This window comes from Triturus cristatus, chromosome 11 (genome assembly GCF_964204655.1).
Source record: "Triturus cristatus chromosome 11, aTriCri1.1, whole genome shotgun sequence".
NCBI lineage: Eukaryota > Metazoa > Chordata > Amphibia > Caudata > Salamandridae > Triturus > Triturus cristatus.
Window position 1 is genome coordinate 1,142,899,221 of NC_140594.1, and position 14,553 is coordinate 1,142,913,773.

At 46.0% G+C, this 14,553-nt stretch overlaps 7 non-coding genes across 7 annotated transcripts; all 7 read left to right on the forward strand.

Moving 5' to 3' along the window:
- The first annotated feature begins 1,051 nt into the window (after window positions 1-1,051).
- Window positions 1,052-1,123, forward strand: TRNAG-UCC (transfer RNA glycine (anticodon UCC)). Its single transcript has one exon. It is a non-coding gene; the product is annotated as a tRNA-Gly (tRNA).
- Window positions 1,124-2,645: 1,522 nt separating this feature from the next.
- On the forward strand, window positions 2,646-2,717 carry TRNAG-UCC (transfer RNA glycine (anticodon UCC)). Its single transcript has one exon. It is a non-coding gene; the product is annotated as a tRNA-Gly (tRNA).
- A 1,521-nt stretch (window positions 2,718-4,238) lies between these two features.
- On the forward strand, window positions 4,239-4,310 carry TRNAG-UCC (transfer RNA glycine (anticodon UCC)). The gene has a single exon. It is a non-coding gene; the product is annotated as a tRNA-Gly (tRNA).
- Window positions 4,311-5,831: 1,521 nt separating this feature from the next.
- On the forward strand, window positions 5,832-5,903 carry TRNAG-UCC (transfer RNA glycine (anticodon UCC)). Its single transcript has one exon. It is a non-coding gene; the product is annotated as a tRNA-Gly (tRNA).
- A 1,521-nt stretch (window positions 5,904-7,424) lies between these two features.
- TRNAG-UCC (transfer RNA glycine (anticodon UCC)) lies at window positions 7,425-7,496 on the forward strand. The gene has a single exon. It is a non-coding gene; the product is annotated as a tRNA-Gly (tRNA).
- Window positions 7,497-9,017: 1,521 nt separating this feature from the next.
- Window positions 9,018-9,089, forward strand: TRNAG-UCC (transfer RNA glycine (anticodon UCC)). The gene has a single exon. It is a non-coding gene; the product is annotated as a tRNA-Gly (tRNA).
- Window positions 9,090-12,203: 3,114 nt separating this feature from the next.
- Window positions 12,204-12,275, forward strand: TRNAG-UCC (transfer RNA glycine (anticodon UCC)). The gene has a single exon. It is a non-coding gene; the product is annotated as a tRNA-Gly (tRNA).
- Window positions 12,276-14,553: the final 2,278 nt, after the last annotated feature.

A 14,553-nucleotide genomic window follows, 5' to 3' on the forward strand; every position in this document is an offset into this window, starting at 1 on the left:
AGTGGCAGATTTCCACGGAAAGAGCCTCTCACTGCAGCAGGAAGGTTGGATACTTCAAATTGGCATAGTTTCCTGTCCAGCGTCCTCTCACGTCCCGAACGCTCCCAAACGCTCAAAAGCCTCACACCGGGCAAGCCCTCACCGGGTAGATCTCTGGCTCCCAGGTAAAGCCAAATCCTGAGTATGCTAGTGCTAGGATCACAGAGAAAGGACAGGGACAGAGAGCTGCTGTCTTGGTAAAGGCCTGAAACGGCTAATTCCTAAGAGGGTCTGCACTTTCAGTTATGACTGACTGTGAGTGGGGAAGATGAAGATTTTCTGTACCCAGCATACCTTGCGATGTGCTTAGGCAAATGAGGAGAGAGCCCCACCAATCCCTTGCCACTCCGCTGAAAGCTCCTCCTCTGCATAAAGAGAGCACTTTCACAAGGGAGCAGAGTGGCGCAGCGGAAGCGTGCTGGGCCCATAACCCAGAGGTCGATGGATCGAAACCATCCTCTGCTAATATTGCTTGATTTTTCTTCCTAGGACTAATCTGTCATTTCCACCCTGCCAGCAAGGAAAAGCGCAGGCTTGTGCTAGCTATGTGAGAAAAGACTTCTCAACTATCTGTCTCTGCTGTAAATCAAGAGAGTGATCGTCAAAGGATCAACCCTATACTTTGAAAGTAAAGATACCCAATTAGAAGCATAAATGACAGGTGGGACCTTCACACGTTTTTCGGGGCATGCTTTGAATTTCATTCTTCCCTTTTTGTTCTGCTTTTATCAATCTCCTATGCATTTCATGGAATTTACTCCCTTTCTCTTCGCTGCTTTGCTTCCGATGCTGCCCATATGCTCATTTCCACTATTTGTACTGCTGCTTTCCATTTCTTCTCTTCTGCACAGCTTTATCCTTGGTTTCAATCCCCAGTTCTTTACCCTCTGCAAGACAATTTCTACAGCTTTTCATGTTGGTATCCACACCAAATGCACGATTGGAACCGGTGCAAGATTGCCACTGCACTCGGCGTTGTAACATCTGGAACCTAGAGGACACACATCAGAGGGTGTTGGTGGTATAGTGGTGAGCATAGCTGCCTTCCAAGCAGTTGACCCGGGTTCGATTCCCGGCCAACGCAGTGCAAATATTTATATATTCTCCAAGCAGGATATATTTTAATGCAACATGTCACAAAACTGAAATATCAGAAACAGAATAATCAGCCGTTATATAAAAAAATAAACAAACACGTAGGTAGACATCTCGATCGCCTCATCTGCTACATTCATTGTCCCAATATATGCTATTTTCCATAAAGCACTCACCACTCACATGTGCTGATAATAAATATTTTGCTGGGGGCAGGCAATGAAAGGGCTGAGCCCCGACCAGACATTATAACCCCAGCATCCCTATTTTAAAAAGCATTTCTAGGCGATATCTAGCCTCTGAAAATAATAGGCAAGATCCACCGATAAATCTGGCAAAAGTCCCCAAGATTTTGTGCATACTTGTGCTCTCACCTGAATGCAGCGCCACCTTGTAACCATCGGATGTAACTGCGACTCAGAAAAATGTTTTATCAGAGGGCAAGTTGAGATGACTCCAAGTGGCAGATTTCCACGGAAAGAGCCTCTCGCTGCAGCAGGAAGGTTGGATACTTCAAATTGGCATAGTTTCCTGTCCAGCGTCCTCTCACGTCCCGAACGCTCCCAAACGCTCAAAAGCCTCACACCGGGCAAGCCTCTCACCGGGTAGATCTCTGGCTCCCAGGTAAAGCCAAATCCTGAGTATGCTAGTGCTAGGATCACAGAGAAAGGACAGGGACAGAGAGCTGCTGTCTTGGTAAAGGCCTGAAACGGCTAATTCCTAAGAGGGTCTGCACTTTCAGTTATGACTGACTGTGAGTGGGGAAGATGAAGATTTTCTGTACCCAGCATACCTTGCGATGTGCTTAGGCAAATGAGGAGAGAGCCCCACCAATCCCTTGCCACTCCGCTGAAAGCTCCTCCTCTGCATAAAGAGAGCACTTTCACAAGGGAGCAGAGTGGCGCAGCGGAAGCGTGCTGGGCCCATAACCCAGAGGTCGATGGATCGAAACCATCCTCTGCTAATATTGCTTGATTTTTCTTCCTAGGACTAATCTGTCATTTCCACCCTGCCAGCAAGGAAAAGCGCAGGCTTGTGCTAGCTATGTGAGAAAAGACTTCTCAACTATCTGTCTCTGCTGTAAATCAAGAGAGTGATCGTCAAAGGATCAAAACTATACTTTGAAAGTAAAGATACCCAATTAGAAGCATAAATGACAGGTGGGACCTTCACACGTTTTTCGGGGCATGCTTTGAATTTAATTCTTCCCTTTTTGTTCTGCTTTTATCAATCTCCTATGCATTTCATGGAATTTACTCCCTTTCTCTTCGCTGCTTTGCTTCCGATGCTGCCCATATGCTCATTTCCACTATTTGTACTGCTGCTTTCCATTTCTTCTCTTCTGCACAGCTTTATCCTTGGTTTCAATCCCCAGTTCTTTACCCACTGCAAGACAATTTCTACAGCTTTTCATGTTGGTATCCACACCAAATGCACGATTGGAACCGGTGCAAGATTGCCACTGCACTCGGCATTGTAACATCTGGAACCTAGAGGACACACATCAGAGGGCGTTGGTGGTATAGTGGTGAGCATAGCTGCCTTCCAAGCAGTTGACCCGGGTTCGATTCCCGGCCAACGCAGTGCAAATATTTATATATTCTCCAAGCAGGATATATTTTAATGCAACATGTCACAAAACTGAAATATCAGAAACAGAATAATCAGCCGTTATATAAAAAAATAATCAAACACGTAGGTAGACATCTCGATCGCCTCATCTGCTACATTCATTGTCCCAATATATGCTATTTTCCATAAAGCACTCACCACTCACATGTGCTGATAATAAATATTTTGCTGGGGGCAGGCAATGAAAGGGCTGCGCCCCGACCAGAAATTATAACCCCAGCATCCCTATGTTAAAAAGCATTTCTAGGCGATATCTAGCCTCTGAAAATAATAGGCAAGATCCACCGATAAATCTGGCAAAAGTCCCCAAGATTTTGTGCATACTTGTGTTCTCACCTGAATGCAGCGCCACCTTGTAACCATCGGATGTAACTGCGGCTCAGAAAAATGTTTTATCAGAGGGCAAGTTGAGAGGACTCCAAGTGGCAGATTTCCACGGAAAGAGCCTCTCACTGCAGCAGGAAGGTTGGATACTTCAAATTGGCATAGTTTCCTGTCCAGCGTCCTCTCACGTCCCGAACGCTCCCAAACGCTCAAAAGCCTCACACCGGGCAAGCCCTCACCGGGTAGATCTCTGGCTCCCAGGTAAAGCCAAATCCTGAGTATGCTAGTGCTAGGATCACAGAGAAAGGACAGGGACAGAGAGCTGCTGTCTTGGTAAAGGCCTGAAACGGCTAATTCCTAAGAGGGTCTGCACTTTCAGTTATGACTGACTGTGAGTGGGGAAGATGAAGATTTTCTGTACCCAGCATACCTTGCGATGTGCTTAGGCAAATGAGGAGAGAGCCCCACCAATCCCTTGCCACTCCGCTGAAAGCTCCTCCTCTGCATAAAGAGAGCACTTTCACAAGGGAGCAGAGTGGCGCAGCGGAAGCGTGCTGGGCCCATAACCCAGAGGTCGATGGATCGAAACCATCCTCTGCTAATATTGCTTGATTTTTCTTCCTAGGACTAATCTGTCATTTCCACCCTGCCAGCAAGGAAAAGCGCAGGCTTGTGCTAGCTATGTGAGAAAAGACTTCTCAACTATCTGTCTCTGCTGTAAATCAAGAGAGTGATCGTCAAAGGATCAACCCTATACTTTGAAAGTAAAGATACCCAATTAGAAGCATAAATGACAGGTGGGACCTTCACACGTTTTTCGGGGCATGCTTTGAATTTCATTCTTCCCTTTTTGTTCTGCTTTTATCAATCTCCTATGCATTTCATGGAATTTACTCCCTTTCTCTTCGCTGCTTTGCTTCCGATGCTGCCCATATGCTCATTTCCACTATTTGTACTGCTGCTTTCCATTTCTTCTCTTCTGCACAGCTTTATCCTTGGTTTCAATCCCCAGTTCTTTACCCTCTGCAAGACAATTTCTACAGCTTTTCATGTTGGTATCCACACCAAATGCACGATTGGAACCGGTGCAAGATTGCCACTGCACTCGGCGTTGTAACATCTGGAACCTAGAGGACACACATCAGAGGGTGTTGGTGGTATAGTGGTGAGCATAGCTGCCTTCCAAGCAGTTGACCCGGGTTCGATTCCCGGCCAACGCAGTGCAAATATTTATATATTCTCCAAGCAGGATATATTTTAATGCAACATGTCACAAAACTGAAATATCAGAAACAGAATAATCAGCCGTTATATAAAAAAATAAACAAACACGTAGGTAGACATCTCGATCGCCTCATCTGCTACATTCATTGTCCCAATATATGCTATTTTCCATAAAGCACTCACCACTCACATGTGCTGATAATAAATATTTTGCTGGGGGCAGGCAATGAAAGGGCTGAGCCCCGACCAGACATTATAACCCCAGCATCCCTATTTTAAAAAGCATTTCTAGGCGATATCTAGCCTCTGAAAATAATAGGCAAGATCCACCGATAAATCTGGCAAAAGTCCCCAAGATTTTGTGCATACTTGTGCTCTCACCTGAATGCAGCGCCACCTTGTAACCATCGGATGTAACTGCGACTCAGAAAAATGTTTTATCAGAGGGCAAGTTGAGATGACTCCAAGTGGCAGATTTCCACGGAAAGAGCCTCTCGCTGCAGCAGGAAGGTTGGATACTTCAAATTGGCATAGTTTCCTGTCCAGCGTCCTCTCACGTCCCGAACGCTCCCAAACGCTCAAAAGCCTCACACCGGGCAAGCCCTCACCGGGTAGATCTCTGGCTCCCAGGTAAAGCCAAATCCTGAGTATGCTAGTGCTAGGATCACAGAGAAAGGACAGGGACAGAGAGCTGCTGTCTTGGTAAAGGCCTGAAACGGCTAATTCCTAAGAGGGTCTGCACTTTCAGTTATGACTGACTGTGAGTGGGGAAGATGAAGATTTTCTGTACCCAGCATACCTTGCGATGTGCTTAGGCAAATGAGGAGAGAGCCCCACCAATCCCTTGCCACTCCGCTGAAAGCTCCTCCTCTGCATAAAGAGAGCACTTTCACAAGGGAGCAGAGTGGCGCAGCGGAAGCGTGCTGGGCCCATAACCCAGAGGTCGATGGATCGAAACCATCCTCTGCTAATATTGCTTGATTTTTCTTCCTAGGACTAATCTGTCATTTCCACCCTGCCAGCAAGGAAAAGCGCAGGCTTGTGCTAGCTATGTGAGAAAAGACTTCTCAACTATCTGTCTCTGCTGTAAATCAAGAGAGTGATCGTCAAAGGATCAAAACTATACTTTGAAAGTAAAGATACCCAATTAGAAGCATAAATGACAGGTGGGACCTTCACACGTTTTTCGGGGCATGCTTTGAATTTAATTCTTCCCTTTTTGTTCTGCTTTTATCAATCTCCTATGCATTTCATGGAATTTACTCCCTTTCTCTTCGCTGCTTTGCTTCCGATGCTGCCCATATGCTCATTTCCACTATTTGTACTGCTGCTTTCCATTTCTTCTCTTCTGCACAGCTTTATCCTTGGTTTCAATCCCCAGTTCTTTACCCACTGCAAGACAATTTCTACAGCTTTTCATGTTGGTATCCACACCAAATGCACGATTGGAACCGGTGCAAGATTGCCACTGCACTCGGCGTTGTAACATCTGGAACCTAGAGGACACACATCAGAGGGCGTTGGTGGTATAGTGGTGAGCATAGCTGCCTTCCAAGCAGTTGACCCGGGTTCGATTCCCGGCCAACGCAGTGCAAATATTTATATATTCTCCAAGCAGGATATATTTTAATGCAACATGTCACAAAACTGAAATATCAGAAACAGAATAATCAGCCGTTATATAAAAAAATAATCAAACACGTAGGTAGACATCTCGATCGCCTCATCTGCTACATTCATTGTCCCAATATATGCTATTTTCCATAAAGCACTCACCACTCACATGTGCTGATAATAAATATTTTGCTGGGGGCAGGCAATGAAAGGGCTGCGCCCCGACCAGAAATTATAACCCCAGCATCCCTATGTTAAAAAGCATTTCTAGGCGATATCTAGCCTCTGAAAATAATAGGCAAGATCCACCGATAAATCTGGCAAAAGTCCCCAAGATTTTGTGCATACTTGTGTTCTCACCTGAATGCAGCGCCACCTTGTAACCATCGGATGTAACTGCGGCTCAGAAAAATGTTTTATCAGAGGGCAAGTTGAGAGGACTCCAAGTGGCAGATTTCCACGGAAAGAGCCTCTCACTGCAGCAGGAAGGTTGGATACTTCAAATTGGCATAGTTTCCTGTCCAGCGTCCTCTCACGTCCCGAACGCTCCCAAACGCTCAAAAGCCTCACACCGGGCAAGCCCTCACCGGGTAGATCTCTGGCTCCCAGGTAAAGCCAAATCCTGAGTATGCTAGTGCTAGGATCACAGAGAAAGGACAGGGACAGAGAGCTGCTGTCTTGGTAAAGGCCTGAAACGGCTAATTCCTAAGAGGGTCTGCACTTTCAGTTATGACTGACTGTGAGTGGGGAAGATGAAGATTTTCTGTACCCAGCATACCTTGCGATGTGCTTAGGCAAATGAGGAGAGAGCCCCACCAATCCCTTGCCACTCCGCTGAAAGCTCCTCCTCTGCATAAAGAGAGCACTTTCACAAGGGAGCAGAGTGGCGCAGCGGAAGCGTGCTGGGCCCATAACCCAGAGGTCGATGGATCGAAACCATCCTCTGCTAATATTGCTTGATTTTTCTTCCTAGGACTAATCTGTCATTTCCACCCTGCCAGCAAGGAAAAGCGCAGGCTTGTGCTAGCTATGTGAGAAAAGACTTCTCAACTATCTGTCTCTGCTGTAAATCAAGAGAGTGATCGTCAAAGGATCAACCCTATACTTTGAAAGTAAAGATACCCAATTAGAAGCATAAATGACAGGTGGGACCTTCACACGTTTTTCGGGGCATGCTTTGAATTTCATTCTTCCCTTTTTGTTCTGCTTTTATCAATCTCCTATGCATTTCATGGAATTTACTCCCTTTCTCTTCGCTGCTTTGCTTCCGATGCTGCCCATATGCTCATTTCCACTATTTGTACTGCTGCTTTCCATTTCTTCTCTTCTGCACAGCTTTATCCTTGGTTTCAATCCCCAGTTCTTTACCCTCTGCAAGACAATTTCTACAGCTTTTCATGTTGGTATCCACACCAAATGCACGATTGGAACCGGTGCAAGATTGCCACTGCACTCGGCGTTGTAACATCTGGAACCTAGAGGACACACATCAGAGGGTGTTGGTGGTATAGTGGTGAGCATAGCTGCCTTCCAAGCAGTTGACCCGGGTTCGATTCCCGGCCAACGCAGTGCAAATATTTATATATTCTCCAAGCAGGATATATTTTAATGCAACATGTCACAAAACTGAAATATCAGAAACAGAATAATCAGCCGTTATATAAAAAAATAAACAAACACGTAGGTAGACATCTCGATCGCCTCATCTGCTACATTCATTGTCCCAATATATGCTATTTTCCATAAAGCACTCACCACTCACATGTGCTGATAATAAATATTTTGCTGGGGGCAGGCAATGAAAGGGCTGAGCCCCGACCAGACATTATAACCCCAGCATCCCTATTTTAAAAAGCATTTCTAGGCGATATCTAGCCTCTGAAAATAATAGGCAAGATCCACCGATAAATCTGGCAAAAGTCCCCAAGATTTTGTGCATACTTGTGCTCTCACCTGAATGCAGCGCCACCTTGTAACCATCGGATGTAACTGCGACTCAGAAAAATGTTTTATCAGAGGGCAAGTTGAGATGACTCCAAGTGGCAGATTTCCACGGAAAGAGCCTCTCGCTGCAGCAGGAAGGTTGGATACTTCAAATTGGCATAGTTTCCTGTCCAGCGTCCTCTCACGTCCCGAACGCTCCCAAACGCTCAAAAGCCTCACACCGGGCAAGCCCTCACCGGGTAGATCTCTGGCTCCCAGGTAAAGCCAAATCCTGAGTATGCTAGTGCTAGGATCACAGAGAAAGGACAGGGACAGAGAGCTGCTGTCTTGGTAAAGGCCTGAAACGGCTAATTCCTAAGAGGGTCTGCACTTTCAGTTATGACTGACTGTGAGTGGGGAAGATGAAGATTTTCTGTACCCAGCATACCTTGCGATGTGCTTAGGCAAATGAGGAGAGAGCCCCACCAATCCCTTGCCACTCCGCTGAAAGCTCCTCCTCTGCATAAAGAGAGCACTTTCACAAGGGAGCAGAGTGGCGCAGCGGAAGCGTGCTGGGCCCATAACCCAGAGGTCGATGGATCGAAACCATCCTCTGCTAATATTGCTTGATTTTTCTTCCTAGGACTAATCTGTCATTTCCACCCTGCCAGCAAGGAAAAGCGCAGGCTTGTGCTAGCTATGTGAGAAAAGACTTCTCAACTATCTGTCTCTGCTGTAAATCAAGAGAGTGATCGTCAAAGGATCAAAACTATACTTTGAAAGTAAAGATACCCAATTAGAAGCATAAATGACAGGTGGGACCTTCACACGTTTTTCGGGGCATGCTTTGAATTTAATTCTTCCCTTTTTGTTCTGCTTTTATCAATCTCCTATGCATTTCATGGAATTTACTCCCTTTCTCTTCGCTGCTTTGCTTCCGATGCTGCCCATATGCTCATTTCCACTATTTGTACTGCTGCTTTCCATTTCTTCTCTTCTGCACAGCTTTATCCTTGGTTTCAATCCCCAGTTCTTTACCCACTGCAAGACAATTTCTACAGCTTTTCATGTTGGTATCCACACCAAATGCACGATTGGAACCGGTGCAAGATTGCCACTGCACTCGGCGTTGTAACATCTGGAACCTAGAGGACACACATCAGAGGGCGTTGGTGGTATAGTGGTGAGCATAGCTGCCTTCCAAGCAGTTGACCCGGGTTCGATTCCCGGCCAACGCAGTGCAAATATTTATATATTCTCCAAGCAGGATATATTTTAATGCAACATGTCACAAAACTGAAATATCAGAAACAGAATAATCAGCCGTTATATAAAAAAATAATCAAACACGTAGGTAGACATCTCGATCGCCTCATCTGCTACATTCATTGTCCCAATATATGCTATTTTCCATAAAGCACTCACCACTCACATGTGCTGATAATAAATATTTTGCTGGGGGCAGGCAATGAAAGGGCTGCGCCCCGACCAGAAATTATAACCCCAGCATCCCTATGTTAAAAAGCATTTCTAGGCGATATCTAGCCTCTGAAAATAATAGGCAAGATCCACCGATAAATCTGGCAAAAGTCCCCAAGATTTTGTGCATACTTGTGTTCTCACCTGAATGCAGCGCCACCTTGTAACCATCGGATGTAACTGCGGCTCAGAAAAATGTTTTATCAGAGGGCAAGTTGAGAGGACTCCAAGTGGCAGATTTCCACGGAAAGAGCCTCTCACTGCAGCAGGAAGGTTGGATACTTCAAATTGGCATAGTTTCCTGTCCAGCGTCCTCTCACGTCCCGAACGCTCCCAAACGCTCAAAAGCCTCACACCGGGCAAGCCCTCACCGGGTAGATCTCTGGCTCCCAGGTAAAGCCAAATCCTGAGTATGCTAGTGCTAGGATCACAGAGAAAGGACAGGGACAGAGAGCTGCTGTCTTGGTAAAGGCCTGAAACGGCTAATTCCTAAGAGGGTCTGCACTTTCAGTTATGACTGACTGTGAGTGGGGAAGATGAAGATTTTCTGTACCCAGCATACCTTGCGATGTGCTTAGGCAAATGAGGAGAGAGCCCCACCAATCCCTTGCCACTCCGCTGAAAGCTCCTCCTCTGCATAAAGAGAGCACTTTCACAAGGGAGCAGAGTGGCGCAGCGGAAGCGTGCTGGGCCCATAACCCAGAGGTCGATGGATCGAAACCATCCTCTGCTAATATTGCTTGATTTTTCTTCCTAGGACTAATCTGTCATTTCCACCCTGCCAGCAAGGAAAAGCGCAGGCTTGTGCTAGCTATGTGAGAAAAGACTTCTCAACTATCTGTCTCTGCTGTAAATCAAGAGAGTGATCGTCAAAGGATCAACCCTATACTTTGAAAGTAAAGATACCCAATTAGAAGCATAAATGACAGGTGGGACCTTCACACGTTTTTCGGGGCATGCTTTGAATTTCATTCTTCCCTTTTTGTTCTGCTTTTATCAATCTCCTATGCATTTCATGGAATTTACTCCCTTTCTCTTCGCTGCTTTGCTTCCGATGCTGCCCATATGCTCATTTCCACTATTTGTACTGCTGCTTTCCATTTCTTCTCTTCTGCACAGCTTTATCCTTGGTTTCAATCCCCAGTTCTTTACCCTCTGCAAGACAATTTCTACAGCTTTTCATGTTGGTATCCACACCAAATGCACGATTGGAACCGGTGCAAGATTGCCACTGCACTCGGCGTTGTAACATCTGGAACCTAGAGGACACACATCAGAGGGTGTTGGTGGTATAGTGGTGAGCATAGCTGCCTTCCAAGCAGTTGACCCGGGTTCGATTCCCAGCCAACGCAGTGCAAATATTTATATATTCTCCAAGCAGGATATATTTTAATGCAACATGTCACAAAACTGAAATATCAGAAACAGAATAATCAGCCGTTATATAAAAAAATAAACAAACACGTAGGTAGACATCTCGATCGCCTCATCTGCTACATTCATTGTCCCAATATATGCTATTTTCCATAAAGCACTCACCACTCACATGTGCTGATAATAAATATTTTGCTGGGGGCAGGCAATGAAAGGGCTGAGCCCCGACCAGACATTATAACCCCAGCATCCCTATTTTAAAAAGCATTTCTAGGCGATATCTAGCCTCTGAAAATAATAGGCAAGATCCACCGATAAATCTGGCAAAAGTCCCCAAGATTTTGTGCATACTTGTGCTCTCACCTGAATGCAGCGCCACCTTGTAACCATCGGATGTAACTGCGACTCAGAAAAATGTTTTATCAGAGGGCAAGTTGAGATGACTCCAAGTGGCAGATTTCCACGGAAAGAGCCTCTCGCTGCAGCAGGAAGGTTGGATACTTCAAATTGGCATAGTTTCCTGTCCAGCGTCCTCTCACGTCCCGAACGCTCCCAAACGCTCAAAAGCCTCACACCGGGCAAGCCCTCACCGGGTAGATCTCTGGCTCCCAGGTAAAGCCAAATCCTGAGTATGCTAGTGCTAGGATCACAGAGAAAGGACAGGGACAGAGAGCTGCTGTCTTGGTAAAGGCCTGAAACGGCTAATTCCTAAGAGGGTCTGCACTTTCAGTTATGACTGACTGTGAGTGGGGAAGATGAAGATTTTCTGTACCCAGCATACCTTGCGATGTGCTTAGGCAAATGAGGAGAGAGCCCCACCAATCCCTTGCCACTCCGCTGAAAGCTCCTCCTCTGCATAAAGAGAGCACTTTCACAAGGGAGCAGAGTGGCGCAGCGGAAGCGTGCTGGGCCCATAACCCAGAGGTCGATGGATCGAAACCATCCTCTGCTAATATTGCTTGATTTTTCTTCCTAGGACTAATCTGTCATTTCCACCCTGCCAGCAAGGAAAAGCGCAGGCTTGTGCTAGCTATGTGAGAAAAGACTTCTCAACTATCTGTCTCTGCTGTAAATCAAGAGAGTGATCGTCAAAGGATCAAAACTATACTTTGAAAGTAAAGATACCCAATTAGAAGCATAAATGACAGGTGGGACCTTCACACGTTTTTCGGGGCATGCTTTGAATTTAATTCTTCCCTTTTTGTTCTGCTTTTATCAATCTCCTATGCATTTCATGGAATTTACTCCCTTTCTCTTCGCTGCTTTGCTTCCGATGCTGCCCATATGCTCATTTCCACTATTTGTACTGCTGCTTTCCATTTCTTCTCTTCTGCACAGCTTTATCCTTGGTTTCAATCCCCAGTTCTTTACCCACTGCAAGACAATTTCTACAGCTTTTCATGTTGGTATCCACACCAAATGCACGATTGGAACCGGTGCAAGATTGCCACTGCACTCGGCGTTGTAACATCTGGAACCTAGAGGACACACATCAGAGGGCGTTGGTGGTATAGTGGTGAGCATAGCTGCCTTCCAAGCAGTTGACCCGGGTTCGATTCCCGGCCAACGCAGTGCAAATATTTATATATTCTCCAAGCAGGATATATTTTAATGCAACATGTCACAAAACTGAAATATCAGAAACAGAATAATCAGCCGTTATATAAAAAAATAATCAAACACGTAGGTAGACATCTCGATCGCCTCATCTGCTACATTCATTGTCCCAATATATGCTATTTTCCATAAAGCACTCACCACTCACATGTGCTGATAATAAATATTTTGCTGGGGGCAGGCAATGAAAGGGCTGCGCCCCGACCAGAAATTATAACCCCAGCATCCCTATGTTAAAAAGCATTTCTAGGCGATATCTAGCCTCTGAAAATAATAGGCAAGATCCACCGATAAATCTGGCAAAAGTCCCCAAGATTTTGTGCATACTTGTGTTCTCACCTGAATGCAGCGCCACCTTGTAACCATCGGATGTAACTGCGGCTCAGAAAAATGTTTTATCAGAGGGCAAGTTGAGAGGACTCCAAGTGGCAGATTTCCACGGAAAGAGCCTCTCACTGCAGCAGGAAGGTTGGATACTTCAAATTGGCATAGTTTCCTGTCCAGCGTCCTCTCACGTCCCGAACGCTCCCAAACGCTCAAAAGCCTCACACCGGGCAAGCCCTCACCGGGTAGATCTCTGGCTCCCAGGTAAAGCCAAATCCTGAGTATGCTAGTGCTAGGATCACAGAGAAAGGACAGGGACAGAGAGCTGCTGTCTTGGTAAAGGCCTGAAACGGCTAATTCCTAAGAGGGTCTGCACTTTCAGTTATGACTGACTGTGAGTGGGGAAGATGAAGATTTTCTGTACCCAGCATACCTTGCGATGTGCTTAGGCAAATGAGGAGAGAGCCCCACCAATCCCTTGCCACTCCGCTGAAAGCTCCTCCTCTGCATAAAGAGAGCACTTTCACAAGGGAGCAGAGTGGCGCAGCGGAAGCGTGCTGGGCCCATAACCCAGAGGTCGATGGATCGAAACCATCCTCTGCTAATATTGCTTGATTTTTCTTCCTAGGACTAATCTGTCATTTCCACCCTGCCAGCAAGGAAAAGCGCAGGCTTGTGCTAGCTATGTGAGAAAAGACTTCTCAACTATCTGTCTCTGCTGTAAATCAAGAGAGTGATCGTCAAAGGATCAACCCTATACTTTGAAAGTAAAGATACCCAATTAGAAGCATAAATGACAGGTGGGACCTTCACACGTTTTTCGGGGCATGCTTTGAATTTCATTCTTCCCTTTTTGTTCTGCTTTTATCAATCTCCTATGCATTTCATGGAATTTACTCCCTTTCTCTTCGCTGCTTTGCTTCCGATGCTGCCCATATGCTCATTTCCACTATTTGTACTGCTGCTTTCCATTTCTTCTCTTCTGCACAGCTTTATCCTTGGTTTCAATCCCCAGTTCTTTACCCTCTGCAAGACAATTTCTACAGCTTTTCATGTTGGTATCCACACCAAGATTTTGTGCATACTTGTGCTCTCACCTGAATGCAGCGCCACCTTGTAACCATCGGATGTAACTGCGACTCAGAAAAATGTTTTATCAGAGGGCAAGTTGAGATGACTCCAAGTGGCAGATTTCCACGGAAAGAGCCTCTCGCTGCAGCAGGAAGGTTGGATACTTCAAATTGGCATAGTTTCCTGTCCAGCGTCCTCTCACGTCCCGAACGCTCCCAAACGCTCAAAAGCCTCGCCCTCACCGGGTAGATCTCTGGCTCCCAGGTAAAGCCAAATCCTGAGTATGCTAGTGCTAGGATCACAGAGAAAGGACAGGGACAGAGAGCTGCTGTCTTGGTAAAGGCCTGAAACGGCTAATTCCTAAGAGGGTCTGCACTTTCAGTTATGACTGACTGTGAGTGGGGAAGATGAAGATTTTCTGTACCCAGCATACCTTGCGATGTGCTTAGGCAAATGAGGAGAGAGCCCCACCAATCCCTTGCCACTCCGCTGAAAGCTCCTCCTCTGCATAAAGAGAGCACTTTCACAAGGGAGCAGAGTGGCGCAGCGGAAGCGTGCTGGGCCCATAACCCAGAGGTCGATGGATCGAAACCATCCTCTGCTAATATTGCTTGATTTTTCTTCCTAGGACTAATCTGTCATTTCCACCCTGCCAGCAAGGAAAAGCGCAGGCTTGTGCTAGCTATGTGAGAAAAGACTTCTCAACTATCTGTCTCTGCTGTAAATCAAGAGAGTGATCGTCAAAGGATCAAAACTATACTTTGAAAGTAAAGATACCCAATTAGAAGCATAAATGACAGGTGGGACCTTCACACGTTTTTCGGGGCATGCTTTGAA